Here is a 15,744-nt window from a genome sequence, read left to right on the forward strand (position 1 = left end):
TGGCCACTTTGTCCAGAATTTTCAATAGAAATTGGCTATTGGTAATAGACCTGAGATTGCAGGGGTTGGTAAAGTCCAGGTTCGGTTTCTTTGCAATTGGAGTAATGGTGACTTTCTTAAGTCCTGTGGGGACTTGACTGTCTGTGAGCGATGCTTTAACAAAATAGGTTGGGAAAGGTGCAAACAAATCTTTGTGCTCCAAGATTAATTTAGGGGGCAGAAGGTTGAATTGACAGGAGGTTGGGTGCATAGACGAAAGCGTGTTGGTCATGTCCTCAAGAGTGATTGGTGAAAAAGAAAAGCCTGGTAAATGTTTGCCTTTTTCTATCGGATAGATGGACGCTCCTGCTACCGCGCTGTCTTGGCCCTGGGCTCGAAGAATTCGGTCCCTGGCTGTAGAAATGTTATCCTTAAAATCCTCATCTGTTTGATAGCAGTCTCTATCTGTGGCTATAAAAGGTGCATCTGAAGCTTTCGGTTTTTCAAGGGATTTTAGTATCTCAAAGAGTTTCCCCGTTGAGTTAGAGGCTTGTTGAATCTGAGAGTCAAAACATGTTTTCTTACTCTCTAAGAGTAGGGATTTATAAGATTTGTCCCATTGTTTCCACTCCTGCCGGGTGAGGTCGGAGGGGTGCTTAAGCCATCGTGATTCCAGTGCCGGTTTTTCTTTTTCAATGCCACAAGCTCAGGAGTGAACCAATTTTGATGCCTCGGATTATCTCTAACTACCTTAGTTTTCACTGGAGAGATGTTATCTAGCATTTTGCTAAAGGAGTCAGTAAACACAGACAGCAGTTGGTCCACATGATCCTCAGGGGATGAGTTGGACATGATGGACTCCAAACAATGCTAAAAATCAGAAGGGTATGTGCACCTTTTGGAACCCATTTCACAGTATTAGTAGGCCTAGTCAAAGGAATGGGGAGATATAACTTGAAACTGATGATGAAGTGATCTGACCAAATACAAGGAAAGTGACAACATTGTCAGTTTTGAGATTCCTCATCATAATTCAATCCAGTATGTGATTATTGGTCATAGTTGGTTCGGAATTAATAACTTCATGTTCGCTATGTGAGAGTGTTGCTTCCAGGTCAACAGCCTCCTTGTCACGTGGATCGCCTCTCCAGCGGTTAAGATCCCCCAAAAATAGGGTAACTGAGTTGGGGCTGATTGGTCATTGAGATGTACGATGATATCTTCATTGAACTTCAGCATGGTGCGGGGGGGACGGTAGATTAATATTATATTGGTACAAAATCGTGGGGAGGGAGTCATTTTGAGATGTAAAACTTCACAGCCAGTGCAATAGATAGCTGCTGGAAACAATCCTAGGTTGGATTTAGCGATGATAGCCCCCACACCCACTCATCCCTCCATGCGGTCCGCACTGAAAAACATGTAACCAGGGGGAGAAGCCAGGGAAATGGAGGGACCCCTTGTGTCTTGGATCCACAAATCCGTAACACAAAATATGCCAACCTCGCTACTCAAGATGAAGTTGTATAAGTCCTGTGCGTGTTTTACCAAAGAAGGTACATTGAGGGGAGCAATTTTAAGCACAGTGGGCTGAGCGATGGAAGAGAGCAGCGAGTGGGCCGGAGCGGGGAAATCTATGGGGAAAGTAGGGCCTGCAGGGGCAACGGCCATAACCAGTATGTCCAGTGCCTTCTGGCCCGACGTAGAATTTGGCCCTGCCACTGTTGAGGGTGCCCTGTAAAATCCTCCTAAAGAAACAGCACCCTCTAGAGTAGCTGGGGGGCTGTCAAGTATGGTGTGTTTAAGCCTATCAATGAGGGCCATGCTATTATTACGAAGTGCCGCCCGTGAAAGGGGTTCGTTAGTGAGGAACCCTATGTTTCAATTTACCATGCGTTCTTGGTGTAAAAGAGGTGCTGTAGGCTTATATCTCTCCAACGAGTCTGGATGAGGACCGTCTATGACCGGCTTGGTGCAGAAGCGTGGGCACTGAAGCGCCTGAGGGATCGTGAAATAGGGCCCTGGGAATCGTGGAAAATGGAGTTCAGTGATACGTTTCTTGCGTTTTCCACACAAAGCAAAGTAACATTGCCCTGGTAACAAAACACAATACTAGCACTGCTAATAAGATGACAACAACAATACTAGCTATGCTACTGAGAGTGCTTTCTCTCTCTGTCGTGTGTTAAAAGGCTCAATCTATAACTATACAAATAATGTCAGCGCGCTACGGCAGCTGCAGTGAAGCTTAAAGTCAAGATGTAGAATACAAAACAGAGTGTGCGTCTAGCCGCTCACTTGCAAGCAATACCTGAAGTGACGAAAAGACTTCTGCACCTTTTAAGGACCGGCAAAGGCCGGCTTGGATGCAGAAGCACCGGCGCTGAAGCGCCCGAGGTATCGTGAAATAGGGCCCTGAGAATCCTGGGAAATGGAGTTCAAGGACACGTTTCTTGCTTTTTCTACACGAAGCAAAGTAACATTGCCCTGGTAACAAAACATAATACTAGCACTGTTAATAAGATGACAACACCAACACTCGCTATGCTACTGAGAGTGCTTTCTCTCTCTGCCGTGTGTTATAAGGCTCAATCTATAACTAGACAAATAATGACAGCGCGCAATGGCAGGTGGAGTGAATCTTACAGTCAAGATGTAGAAAACAAAACACAGAGTGTGCGTCTAGCCGCTCACTTAACAAGCAACTACCAGGGCAATGTCAAAGCCATAAGCTACAAACCCCAATAATTGAAAGTGTAGCGGGGTGATCACGTAACACACCTTATTGGGAGACAGTTGTAGGCGGGCACACAGTGTATACGTCTTAACTTTTAACCTGACCCGCTCTTACCTGTCTCCAAACCCTGCTCTCCTGGGTTTGAGAGAATAGCCTGTTGTACCTTGCTATGAAGATGGTGAGAGCAGAGAAGATCAGGTAGTTCGGGTAGGATCCTCATATACCTCTAAACGAGAAACACAAGGCTAGAGTAATTGTCACACAAATAATAATAATAATAATAATAATTTGGCACTTATATAGTGCTACGAACCCTCGGGTATCTGTGTGGTGCTCATTTATCGACCTCGGAAGGATGAAAGGCTGAGTTTGGCCCCGCCGGGATTTGAACCTGCGTTAATGTCAAAGCGAGCGCTCTACTCGCTGTGCCACTTGACCGGCTGTGGACAAGGAGGTGTGGACAAGGTAATGCTTGTGTACGGTTCTTTAAAGTTAAAAGCTCACTTATATACTTAAAGTTTTTGTATCAAAAGGGCAAACACAAGACACTATATACAACTTAAATTACTCATAGCAACTGTGCATCTAAAACGTAAATCACAAAAATATAAAAAGATTCCCTTTCAATATTAAAAAATAAAAACAAATTAAAACATATATACATAGTCTATACACTGCACAGTATTTAAAAAGCGATATATATATATATATATATTTTTGAGGCTTGTGGAATCTGCTTAGATCACATGCTGTGCATAGGCCGACATCTAGTGGAAGCTGTGGAGTATTACAGTTTGTTTTTCGAAACTCGAAAATGGGCGTCGACACAGGGCGTGCCAGTAATACTATCCCTAGTGTGATGTCCACTGTACCCAAGATCCCTCACGTGTCAGATTGTTTTTTTCCGCCATACTGGTCGGAAGCATTTTGCAGAGTCCCCTGGCCTTAGCCATACTTTTGCTAAAATATCGATAATCGATAAATTTACATCCTTTCCCCACCCCAACGTCGAACTTCGACACTCGACGCCGGCTTGGAGAAGAATTCGACCGTCGGCTGCTGCACGACGGATTTGGGCCTCGGAAGGCCTCTGGCCTCGGCCCTGCAAGTAGGGAGAGTGGGGTGTTGGACATACTCTACACTCTTGGTATATAGGTACATCTTATACATTTCCTACACTTACCAGCCCGCTGCCTCAAGGTGCGTATGGAGGGTACCCCTTTTCAATTCTGCCCCAAGTGCAATCGCAAATACCCTTGGGTCGACAGGCACGCCACGTGCAATCTCTGCTTGCCGAGGGACGACCCCGAGGCGAACTGCAGAGCGTGTAGTAGGTTTAAACCTAAGACACTTAAGGACCGTTCGAGGAAGCGTTGGGCCCACCAGGCCAGGCAGGCGGCCATGGCGGCGGAGGGCGCCTTCAGCGATGGCAGCGACGCCGTGCTTTCGGACGGCGAGGGCATTACGGCGTCTAAAGACAGCCGAGCGCAAGTCCCCGACCTCGGAAGGACGTCCGACAGGGCGGCTATGGGGAAGACCCCCAGCGACACAAGCGCTTCACACACCACTCACACAAAACACACAAAGTCCAACCGAAACTCGACGATGTCGAGTTCTCGGAAAGAGGCACATAGAGAACGGTCCGAATCGGTGTCCTCTGGGCGTTCTCGATCGAGATCGCCGCATGACTCCAGGCAATCTTCCACTCTTGCCAAGAGTGCCTCGCTCCCTAAGCTAACGGAAGTTCGATCGTCGGAGGACGAAGACGACTTCCACCCCCAGGCCGCTCTCCAGGAGTCGGAGCCCGCAGACAAGATCAGCGCGGCCCCACATTCGAAGGACAGGAACTCTACCCCCGATCCTCGACGCCAGGCGTCGAAAACCTCCGGAACCACAAAGGGACAGGGAAAACACTCTTCCACTCACGGGGAGGGGGGAAAACAACAGAAGAAGCAGCCACTGCACTCTTCCACACCTGTAAAACACTCCACTCCTCTTAAACAGACAGACAAGCCCAAGTCTGCTGCTATTTCTAAAACCAGCAAGTCTACTCAGGATAAGTCTCCTAGACTTTCTGAGAGAGTCATTCCCAGTTCCAAAGAATGGTCGAGTGATGACATAGATAGGGTCATGTCAAGGATGTCTTCTTTGGCAGACTTTTATGAAAAAAATCCAGACCATTTCCTTTCATATAATCCACAAGGGTCTACACCCTCAGGCTCTAATGATCCTATCCCCTCGAGTAAGAAACCCCGGTTTGAGACACCTATGAGGTCTTCGGACCCCTTCGATGTACAACCATACTCACGGCCATACTCACAGTATCAAGGAGAGACTTCCTTTGGTGAGGACCAAGAATTTGGCATGGTAGAAGAGCAAACCGGGACGGGCTACTATGGGGATGATGAGGACCAAGAAGAGGAAGAGGATGACCCTGAAACCTACAGAGTAGATTCCCCGGTAGAGAAGGAAGCCCCGGTTACCAACTCCCATGTCGATAACCAACCCCTCCTGAACGAGGTTCTCGCACGAGCAGCAGAACATTTCCATATTGACACCCACGGTGTCCAGGAGGAGAGGGACTTCGCCGAGGAGTTAGTGGGAGAAAGGAGGCCTGTTGCCCAGACCATCCCTATCCTTAAGACTATTCAGCGAAGAATAGACCCGTCCCTGGTGAACCCGAACCTCACCAGAGCAGTCAATCACAAACTTTTCAGGGCAGCCCAGTCTGACCCTCTCTATATCAGAGGACATCTGAAGCCAGACTCCCTGGTTGTCACTAACACTCGTGAGAGGGCTGGGACACCCTTGTCATCGTTTGAAGCTCCTCCAGACAAGGAGAGCAATAAACTATATGGTTTCGGCAGGAAAGTAGCCTGAACGTCCGCCTATCAGGCAAGGATTGCAAACTCCACCACCCTGTTGGCCAGCTACAACTGCCATCAGTGGGAAGAAGTCGCGGCACTCATAGCCTCTGCACCAGAACCCTTAAAAGGCCAGTTAGCACGAATTTCATCAGAGGGTAGAGCCGTGTCTGGTTGCATTTTAAAAGCAACTTTTGACGCCGCGGACAATGCAGGCAGATTGATAGCAGAAGGTACTGTTATCAAGAGACATGCGTGGTTACGGCAGTCTGGTTTTAAGGCAGAAACCCAGGCATCATTGTTGGACAAACCGGTGGAAGCCGATCTGTTGTTTGGTAAGGCGGTCGAGGACGCATTGAAGAATGCCAAGGACGAATATGAGACACTCAAGTCCCTTGGCCAACTAACCAATAAACCCCCTAACCAGAGAGGGAATGGAAATTTTCGTTGCCCACGCGGCCAAAATTCCCAGAGAGGATCAAACTATTCCCAGGGGCAAGGTACACAGTGGAACAACAACAGCCAACAGTCTACCCAGGGTTACGGCAGGGGTAATAGGAGAGGACGTGGTAAAGGCAGAGGCAGCCCCAGTAGAGGAGGCGGCATGCCTCCACCAAAGCAGCGACGCTGAGTTCAGTGTCCCTTCTCACGCAACCCCAGTAGGGGGACGCATTTCCAACTTCACCCAAGCTTGGGAAGGGATCACATCAGACAGATGGGTGCTGTCAACAGTATCCGCAGGGTACTGTATAGAACTACTGCAGCGTCCCCGGAAACATCCTCCACGACAAAGAGTACACTCTTTAGAACATCAGAAGATTCTCCTCGAGGAGATCGCCAATCTGCTAGCAAAGGACGCGATAGAACTCGTCCCGGGACACCAGGTAAACAAGGGTATTTATTCAATTTACATCCTTGTGCCAAAAAAAGATTTGACAATGCGCCCAGTATTGGATTTACGGCCTGCCAACAAGTATGTCAAGCCCCAAAAGTTTCGAATGACTACACTACAAGAGGTAATCCCCCTCCTAAAAAAGGGGGATTACATGGCAACCTTGGATATGAAAGATACCTATTTTCATATTTCCATGTTCCCAGCACACAGAAGGTACTTGCGCTTCAAGGTGGACAGTCGGCACTACCAGTTCAAGGTACTGCTCTTCGGGATAGCTTCGGCACCAAGGGTATTCACCAAGGTACTGGCGGTGGCGGCTGCACACCTACGCAGGGAGGCAATCCCGGTGTACCCTTATCTGGACGACTGGCTCATAACGGGGGAAACCCCAGTAATTTGCAGGACAAACATTCAAAGGACTATCGACCTCCTCCACGAATTAGGCTTCTCAATCAATGAGAAAAAGTCAAGCCTGATGCCAAGCACCTCCAAACAGTTCCTAGGAGCAATCCTAGATACTCAAGAGGGGTTGACATTTCCTTCAGAGGAAAGAACTCGGAATATACTACTGCAAATTCCGCAATATCAGTCCGGTCACCAAATAACGGTACGCAAAGCAATGCGTTTGCTGGGCATGATGGCGTCATGTCAAGAATGGTTGGCGAAACAGTGGTCTCAGGCAAGTGGTCAGTGGGACGATCTAGTGGTCGTTTCGCCAACACTGGTACAAAGCCTTCACTGGTGGACAAGAGAGAATCTTGCACAGGGGAAACTCTTTTACGATCCCAAAGTACAGGCAGTAGTCACTACTGATGCATGCCTGACGGGGTGGGGAGCTCACCATCTCTACCACACAGCTCAGGGTCTCTGGTCTCCCTCAGTGGCCAAGAACCATATCAACCTGCTAGAGCTTCTGGCAGTATTCAGAGCGCTTCAAGCGTTCGAGCCCTACCTACTAAACCTGTCAGTGCAAATCCGGACGGACAGCACGACAGCCATGTTCTACCTGAACAAGCAAGGAGGGACTCGTTCGCCAAATCTGTCCAAGCTTGCCCAGAAAATCTGGATATGGGCACTCAGACGGAACATCTTCCTGTCATCACAACATGTTCCAGGGGAGCTCAATTCCCTAGCAGATGCTTTGAGCAGAGACTCCCTCCCAGAGGAACACGAATGGGTTCTACACAGAGAGGTCGTAGAAGATATCTTCTCTCAGTGGGGTTTCCCCACTATAGACTTATTCGCCACAAGCGAAAACAGACAATGCCCAGGATTTGCATCCAGGTTCCCCCAACCAGACTCCCAGGGGAACGCCCTGTGGATGAACTGGTCAGGGATGTTTGCGTACTCTTTTCCACCAACTCCTCTCATCAGGAAGGTGGTCAACAAGATGAACAGAGAGTCGATGACGCTCGTCCTAATTGCTCCCATGTGGGCAAGACAACCGTGGTTCCCACACTTACGCAGGATGGCGGTGTGCGAGCCCATCAAACTTCCGGCCTGGTACAACCTACTGTCCCAGCACCAAGGTCAAACAGTGCATCAGCAACCCAACTCAATGAACCTGGCAGCATGGCTCCTGAGGTCATAGAGTTTGGACATCTCAATTTACCACAGAGGTGTATGGACATCCTAAAGGAATCTAGGAAACCAAACACAAGGCACTGCTACTTTGACAAGTGGAAGAGATTCGTTATCTGGTGCCAGAGTAAACAAATCAACCCAGTTGATTGCACTCCTTCCACTATTGTTACATACATGCTCCATCTGCTGGATGCAGGACTGGTTTTTAACTCACTGAAAGTACACCTGGCAGCCCTGTCGGCATACACCACTTCCCATAACAAGGTCTTGTGGTGGAACGTACCAGTAGTTAAAGCCTTCATGGAAGGAGTAAAGAGACTTCACCCTCCTATTTCAAACCCACCACCAGGGTGGGACCTTAATGTGGTGCTATCTAAGCTCATGGGCCCCCCTTTCGAGCCCATGCATAAAAGCAGTCTCAAACACCTGACTTCTAAAACGGCCTTCTTAGTAGCTATTACTTCTATAAGAAGGGTCAGTGAGATTCAGGCTCTGTTAGTGCAGGATCCCTTCTTTACTGTCCATAAAGGCAAACTGGTTTTACGCACACACCCTAGGTTCTCACCTAAGTTTATATCTAAATTCCACGTAAACCAGTCCATCGAGCTTCCGGCTTTCTTCCAGGACCCTCAAAGCTCGGCTGAGGTGAAACTACACACCCTAGATGTGCGTAGGGCGGTCCTCTACTATGTAAATAAAACCAGACCGCTAAGGAAAACAGATCAGCTGTTTGTCTCCGTAGCTACAGGCAGAGAGGGGGATCGCGTCTCTAAAGGTGCCATCTCGAAGTGGATTATTAACTGTATCCAGCTGTGTTACTCACTCTCTGAAAAGACTCTGCCTTTCACGCCAAGAGCCCACTCTACAAGAGGCATTGGGGCCACTCTGGCTTTCATTGAAAATGTACCTCTTGACACCATTTGCAAAGCAGCTACTTGGAGCTCTATTCACACTTTTACTCAGCATTACTGCATTGACACCCTTTCCAAGGCAGATACACAAGTGGGACAAGCGGTTCTAAGACACTTATTTGCTCATGACCCTTCTCACATCCCACCTCCTTCTTCAGGTACTGCTTGCTAATCTATGCACAGCATGTGATCTAAGCAGATTCCACAAGCATCAGAAGGGATACATTACTCACCGTAATCGTATTTCTGATGCTTGTATCTGCTTAGATTCACATGCAACCCACCCTTCCTCCCCTCTGAGAGAAGGCGCATGGTTGCTTGTAGTCTTACCTTTCTATCTATCTGCTTGGATTACCTGTACTCACGCTACTCCTCATGCTACCTCATGTCAGAAAAAATCCAATCTGAGGATCCTAGACGCGTGAGGGATCTTGGGTATGATATGATATGATATGATATGATATGGCATTTGTAACGCGCCTATACACAGGTGTTTCAAGGCGCGACGAGGCAGGGAGGGGAGAAACAAGGGAGACAAAACAAACGATCCTACTAGGCCAGGTGTCATTCAGATCGCGCAAGTGCAGGGGTGGGGGAGGGGGGAAAAGTGCAAGGGGAAGGGGAGGGGGGGAAGTGCAGTAAAGGTAAGTGGCGTAAGTAATAAATAAAAAAGGGCCAGCTAGTGGCAAGTGCAAGGTAAGTGCAGAGCAAGTGCTGGGGAAGGGGGGGGGCTGTAGGGATACAGAGACAGTCCCGTAGTGCAGAGGGGTTCCAGGGGAACAGTGACTAGGACCAGGACCGAAGGCAGTTTAGAGTGGTCAAGTTGCAGGATCAGTGCAGTTTAGTGAAGAATTTAATTAGCTGTTCAGCAGGGGAGAGGGAGAGAGAAAGCAGAAGCAAAGAGGAAGGTTTTGAGGTGCTTCCGGAACTGGAGGTGGTTCTCCTCAAGTTTCAGGGAGGCAGGAAGGCTGTTCCAGAGGGAGGCCCCTGCCGCGGAGAGAGATCTACCCCCAGCTCGTTGCTTCGAGAAGCGGCTGACCATGAGGGAGTTGGAGGCGGATGAGCGAAGGGCTCGGGGAGGAAGATATTTGGGAAGAGAGAGTTGAAGGTATTTAGGACCCAGGCCCCAGAAGGCCTTGTGGACAATGCAGAGGGTTTTGAACTTTATCCTCGCAGCCACTGGGAGCCAGTGTAGAGATTTCAGTCCTGGAGAGATACGGTCCCTGGGCTTGAGGACAAGGACAAGTCTCGCAGTTCTGTTCTGGATGAGTTGCAGAGGGCGGAGAGTGGAGGCAGGCAGATTAAGATAGAGGCTGTTACAGTAATCCAGCTTCGAGAGAACCAGGGCTCGGGAGACAGTGAGCTTCTGGGGGAAGGAGAGGAAGGGAAGAATACCTCTGAGGAGGTGCAGCTGGTAGTGTGACCTCTTGGCGACGTCAGAAATATGAGGAGAGAAGGAGAGTGTGGAGTCGAAGATGACCCCAAGGTTTTTTGCCTTGCAGGTAGGAGCAGGGAGGGGGCCAAGGGAGGCAGGCCAGAGAGCTGCAGGGAAGGAGGGAGTGGGAGTACCGATGAGTAGAATCTCAGTCTTACTGGCATTAAGGCAGAGGTCATTGGCGGCACACCATTCTTGGATAGCAGACAGACAGTCAGAGATGAGGGAAGGAGAGGGGGAGGCTGAGGGTAGCCTGAAAATGAGCTGGGTATCGTCCGCATAGCACTGGAAATTAGGGCAGAGAGCGGCGATGCGGTGGGCAAGGAGAGCCAGATACTGGTTGAACAGCCAGGGAGAGAGATTAGATCCCTGGGGGACACCACAGGTGGAGAAAAAGATGTCGGAGAGGAAGGACCCCAGTTGGACCTGGGAGGGTCGATTTGAAAGGAAAGAGGTCAGCCACGCCAGAGCCTGACCAGTGATACCCAGGTTTTCCCGGAGACGGTTGAGCAGGATGGCATAGTTGACAGTGTCAAAGGCAGAGGAGAGATCGAGCAGAATGAGAACACACAGAGTGTTGGAATCGAGGTTCAGGAGCAGGTCTTCACGGATGTTCAGAAGAGCAGTTTCCGTGCTTCTGGCAGCTCTGAAGCCAGATTGATGGTCATGAAGACTACCAACAGATTCAGCATGGAGGTTAAGCTGGGAGATGGCCAGTTTCTCCAGGAGCTTGCCCAGGAAGGGAGTGATGGAGATAGGGCGATAGTTAGCCGGGCAGGAGGGGTCGGAAGAGGGTTTCTTGAGAAGAGGGTGCACAAGGGAGTGCTTGAGGGGGGAAGGGAAGACTCCAGAGGCGAAGGAGTGGTTGCAAAAGTCAGCCAGGGCAGGAGCCAGGGAGTCGATGTGGTCCTTGATAGTTTTGGAGGAACAGGGGTGAACCTGTTTAGACGAGACTTTCATTGATCGGACTTGTCTGGAAACCTCGTCAGCAGAGAAGGGTGGAAAGGCAGAGAAAGAGGGAGGAGGGTTGACCGCAGAAGGGCCAGAGGAAGAGCCGGGTAGGGGGGGAGGGAGGTGAGAGGAGGAGAGCGAGGACAGGATGTCCTGAGTTTTAGAGATGAAGTGAGAGGCCAGTGCAGTGCAGAGGGCCTGGGAGGGGACAGGAGAGGTAGAGACTGCAACAGGGTTGGCCAGCTCCTTGCAGATTTTAAAGAGTTCAGCGGAGTTGTTTGATGCCGCAGAGATGCGGGCTTGGATAAGGGCTCTCTTCTTGGTGAGAACGGAGAGCCGGTACTGCCTTTGAAGCAGGCGGCAGGCCAGTTTGTCAGAGGATGAACATGAAGCACGCCATTTCCTCTCAGCAACCCTGCACTTGCGTTTTAGGGTGACGAGATCCGAGTCATAGCAGGAGTTACATTTGGCTTTGGGCTTCAGGCGGATTCTCATGACGGGGGCAAGGATATCAAGAGTAGCAGATATAGCAGAGTGGAGCATGGAGAGGGCTGTGTCAGGGTGGGAGTCAGCCGAAGGGGCAGGGGGGGGAGAGAAGGTAGCAGCAAAAGCCTCAACTGACACACGCTTCATGGGTCGGATGACCGAGAAGGTGGGTGGCAGTGAAGAGGGTGGCTTTGCCTGAGGGGTAGGGAGGGTGAGGTGGGAGGATAGGAGAAAGTGATCGCTCCAGGAGAGAGGAGTGGAGAGAGGGACAGAGAGGGGAAGGTCAGAAGAGATCAGAGCATCAAGAGTGTGCCCAGCAGAGTGAGTAGGCCCAGACGGGAGAATAGAGAGTGAGAGAGAGTCGCAGAGGTCACGAAAGAGACAAGTGGGGGGACTGGAGGCATCAAGGTGGATGTTGAAGTCGCCAAGAAGGAGGAGTTGAGTGGTTGAGGACAGGAGTGAGGAGGAGAGGTCAGCCCACTCAGAGAGGAAGGAGGAAATTTGACCAGGTGGCCGATAGATAGTAGCCACGGTAAGGGAATGGCTAGGAGAGAGAGAGAGTCGGCAGACAAGACATTCAAAAGAGGAGTAGGTCTGAGTGGGAGTGACAGTGGCAGGAATCCACTCAGGGAAGATAAGGGCAACACCACCCCCTGCACGGTTAGGCCTGGGCATGGAGAGGATCTTGTAACCGTCAGGTAGGAGTGTGTCAAAGCTGGTGGCAGAGCAGGCTGTGAACCAAGTCTCAGTGAGACAGAGGACGTCGACGTCCAGTTCCTCAAGAAGGTGACAGATATCGGAGGAGTGCTTGATGGCAGAGCGAGTGTTTAGAGTGGCAATGTGGAGAAGGCTGCCATCCTTGAAGAACTTCCGGGGAGGGGTACAGATCAGAGGTACGCCCTGCGGAGGTATTGAGGAAGGAGGTGAAGAAGGAGCACGAGAGGGGGCAGGGAGGGAGGGTAGAGGCAAGGTAGCCAAGGATAGAGGAGGGGGGACAGCAGGTACAGTGGACGTCACACTAGGGATAGTATTACTGGCACGCCTTGTGTCGACGCCCATTTTCGAGTTTCGAAAAACAAACTGTAATACTCCGCAGCTTCCACTAGATGTCGGCCTATGCACAGCATGTGAATCTAAGCAGATACAAGCATCAGAAATACGATTACGGTGAGTAATGTATCATATATATATATATATATATATATATATATATATATATATATATATATATATATATATATATATATATATATATATATATATATATATATATATACACAACCTGGCCAGGGCTGTCTCAAGGTTTCTGCTGCCGGTAACTGGATGTTCCTCTCTGACGTATCCTGGCAGCGGGCAACAGCAGCAGCAACAAATGGCGGGCAAACGCGCTGATGTAGGAGGCATGGCGGGCGCCACCCCTTAGTTGGGGTTGCCCAGCCAACCTCCTTCCCCTCCTTGGTTACCGGGGGGGGCGGGCTCCTTAAATAGGGGGAAAAGCCCGCCCCCACATGAACCAGGGAAGGTCGCCGGAAGAAGGGCGGGGCGAGGGAGGCCCTATAAAGGGCCAGGGCACAGCCAACACACTTTCTATTCCTTGGCACCTGCCCCCGCCCAAGAACTTCTTTTGGTTTTCCCGCCCTCCCTCCCAAAAACCAAAATATTGGCTCTAACTTGTCTTGTCTTTTGTTTTTCAGGTCGCCCAGCGGAGTTACATTGCGATCCCTCTAGCAAAGTACTGGCAGGCCCATAAGGGAATGCTCAGCCAACAGATTAGATCTTACGGCGCCCCAAGAGTACTAGACTCAGGGGAGGCACTGGGGAAAAGGGGAGGGATTTAGGGGGTTTGGAAGCCATTTCCAACCCCAAAAATGGGGGGGGGGGTGGCAAGAAAAAATGGAAAAACAAGGTGAAAACAAAGGTCTACAAGGGAAGTTGGGGGGGGGGGAACCGATATGAAGGTATGGTGGCACAAGCGGGGTTGCCTAAGAAACAGGTGGGGGAAAGGGATCATGGAAGGAAGGATACAAAGAGGGATGTGGGGGGGCAATGTTGGGCTCGAGGGGTGACAAGATGGAACCAAGGGGGGGCACGAGGTTCAAGGAGGTGAAGAGAGGGGCAAGCGCAAGGCTGGGGGGCAAACAGATGGGGGTACTTGGGGAAAAATTAGAGAACGGGGGTGGGAGTCTTCAGGGTGAACGGAGCACAGGGAACTGTAGGGGGAGAAAGTTGGGGGGCCAATGCAAAAGAACATGGCACAGCGAGAGGGGAAGAGCAAGCCGGGGGGAGGGAAGGTTTAGGTTTACGGAACCTGACGGGGGTGAGGGCGCTGGGTAAGACCTTGGATGAGGGCCCAGGGGGAGGGCACTGGGAGCACGGTATTAAGGCGATGTCCTGCCCGGGGGACAGTAAGCCGGTATGGGGACACCTGGGGCCCGAAGCTTGGAGGTAGGGCTAGGGTAGAAGTGGCACAGTTGGGGACGGGAGCACAGAGTAGTGTAGAAATGTGCGCTAGGCTAGCTGGACATTGCAAAGCGATGACTGTATAGGCAGGTAGAAACGTGTTAGTCGGCACCGGAAGGTGGTGTCGGCTAAGAATGAATATGTGATGTGGGGTAAGAGTTGTGTTGGGGCACCGAAAAGTGGTGTCTGTATAGGAACCTACATAATAGCGTGGCACCGCGTGGCTGCCTGTTTTAGCTAGAACTAGACATAGGACACTGTGCAGAGTGTCTGGGGGGGGGGTTACTAATAGGTACCTTAGAGCAACGGGGGGAAAAATGTCAAGAAGTGTGATACATGGGAACTGAAAATGGCAAGAAGTGTGAAACAAGGGAACATATTGAATGGCCATGGGTAGAGAGAAGTTGATAGCAAGGGCCGGGCTCAACCTGAGGCGTCCAACGGACGCGGACGGTGGGGGGGGGTGGACAAGGGATGCAAACCTAGGTAGCCTCACACAGCGTAGAAAACCTGTGGTGTGGTGAATTACGGATCGCCTGTAAGATAACTCCAAGACTTCACACAAATAAAGCTGCTGTGGCATTAACACTTCCAACCTTTACAAAATTGTCTGGCGTGTTCTTTCAGGTGGTTTCGAATTACTGGCTGATGCTGGCCGGTGCTGTGGGGGGGACGGCTGGCCCGAGCAGGGCAGGCTGTACGGCTCAAGGGAGGAGGGGGAGATGCGGCAATGGGATGCCCCCGCTAAGTGTGTGGCGGCGCCAAAGTCTTTACATGGGCTGGGCTGCGCTTGTCAGCTAAAGCCGAGCACTCAGAGGCAACGTGGGGAACCCCCCCAGCACTTCTTAACCTGGGCCTGACAAGGGGATGGGCCCCTTCACTGAAACTTAGTGCAGGAAGGCTGAAGGCATTGGGTGCTCCCCTGCTGTGGGGAGTGCTGTTATCTTAATGCTCCCAGGGCGTGGCGGTGATTAAATGCCACGTGGGAGGTTGCTCTGCTAACAAACGCTCCCCTGCTAGTGATGACAGTGACAGATTAAAGGCCCAGGCTGCGGTGCTGTCAGGGCACATAGCGGAGTGCCTGGGTTTACCATTGCCCAGCACTCCGCTCGTGCTCCAACTGTCTTTTTTTCATTTAAAGTGTAAAGTAACTATTACGTAACCACACGTGAGGATCCCTTACTCTAGCCCTTACCAAAGTGTCAAAAGATGCTAAAGAAACCATGCGTGCGCAGTGGCAGGAGGCGACTAGTATAGCTAAATGACCATAGTTTAGTGGGGTCGCAAGTTCTTGCCAAAGCATTGTAGGCCCGTAATGATTGATTTCGTGGCGCTTGGGCTTCAGCTCGGAGGCTGAGCTACTGTAACTAAGATGAAGAAAACAACCATGGTGTGAGAGGATTTCAGTGAAAGCCTGCTACGTGAGTCTCGGAGGGTCATTC

This window comes from Ambystoma mexicanum, chromosome 8 (assembly GCF_040938575.1).
Source record: "Ambystoma mexicanum isolate Mex_15411 chromosome 8, UKY_AmexF1_1, whole genome shotgun sequence".
NCBI classification, from domain to species: domain Eukaryota; kingdom Metazoa; phylum Chordata; class Amphibia; order Caudata; family Ambystomatidae; genus Ambystoma; species Ambystoma mexicanum.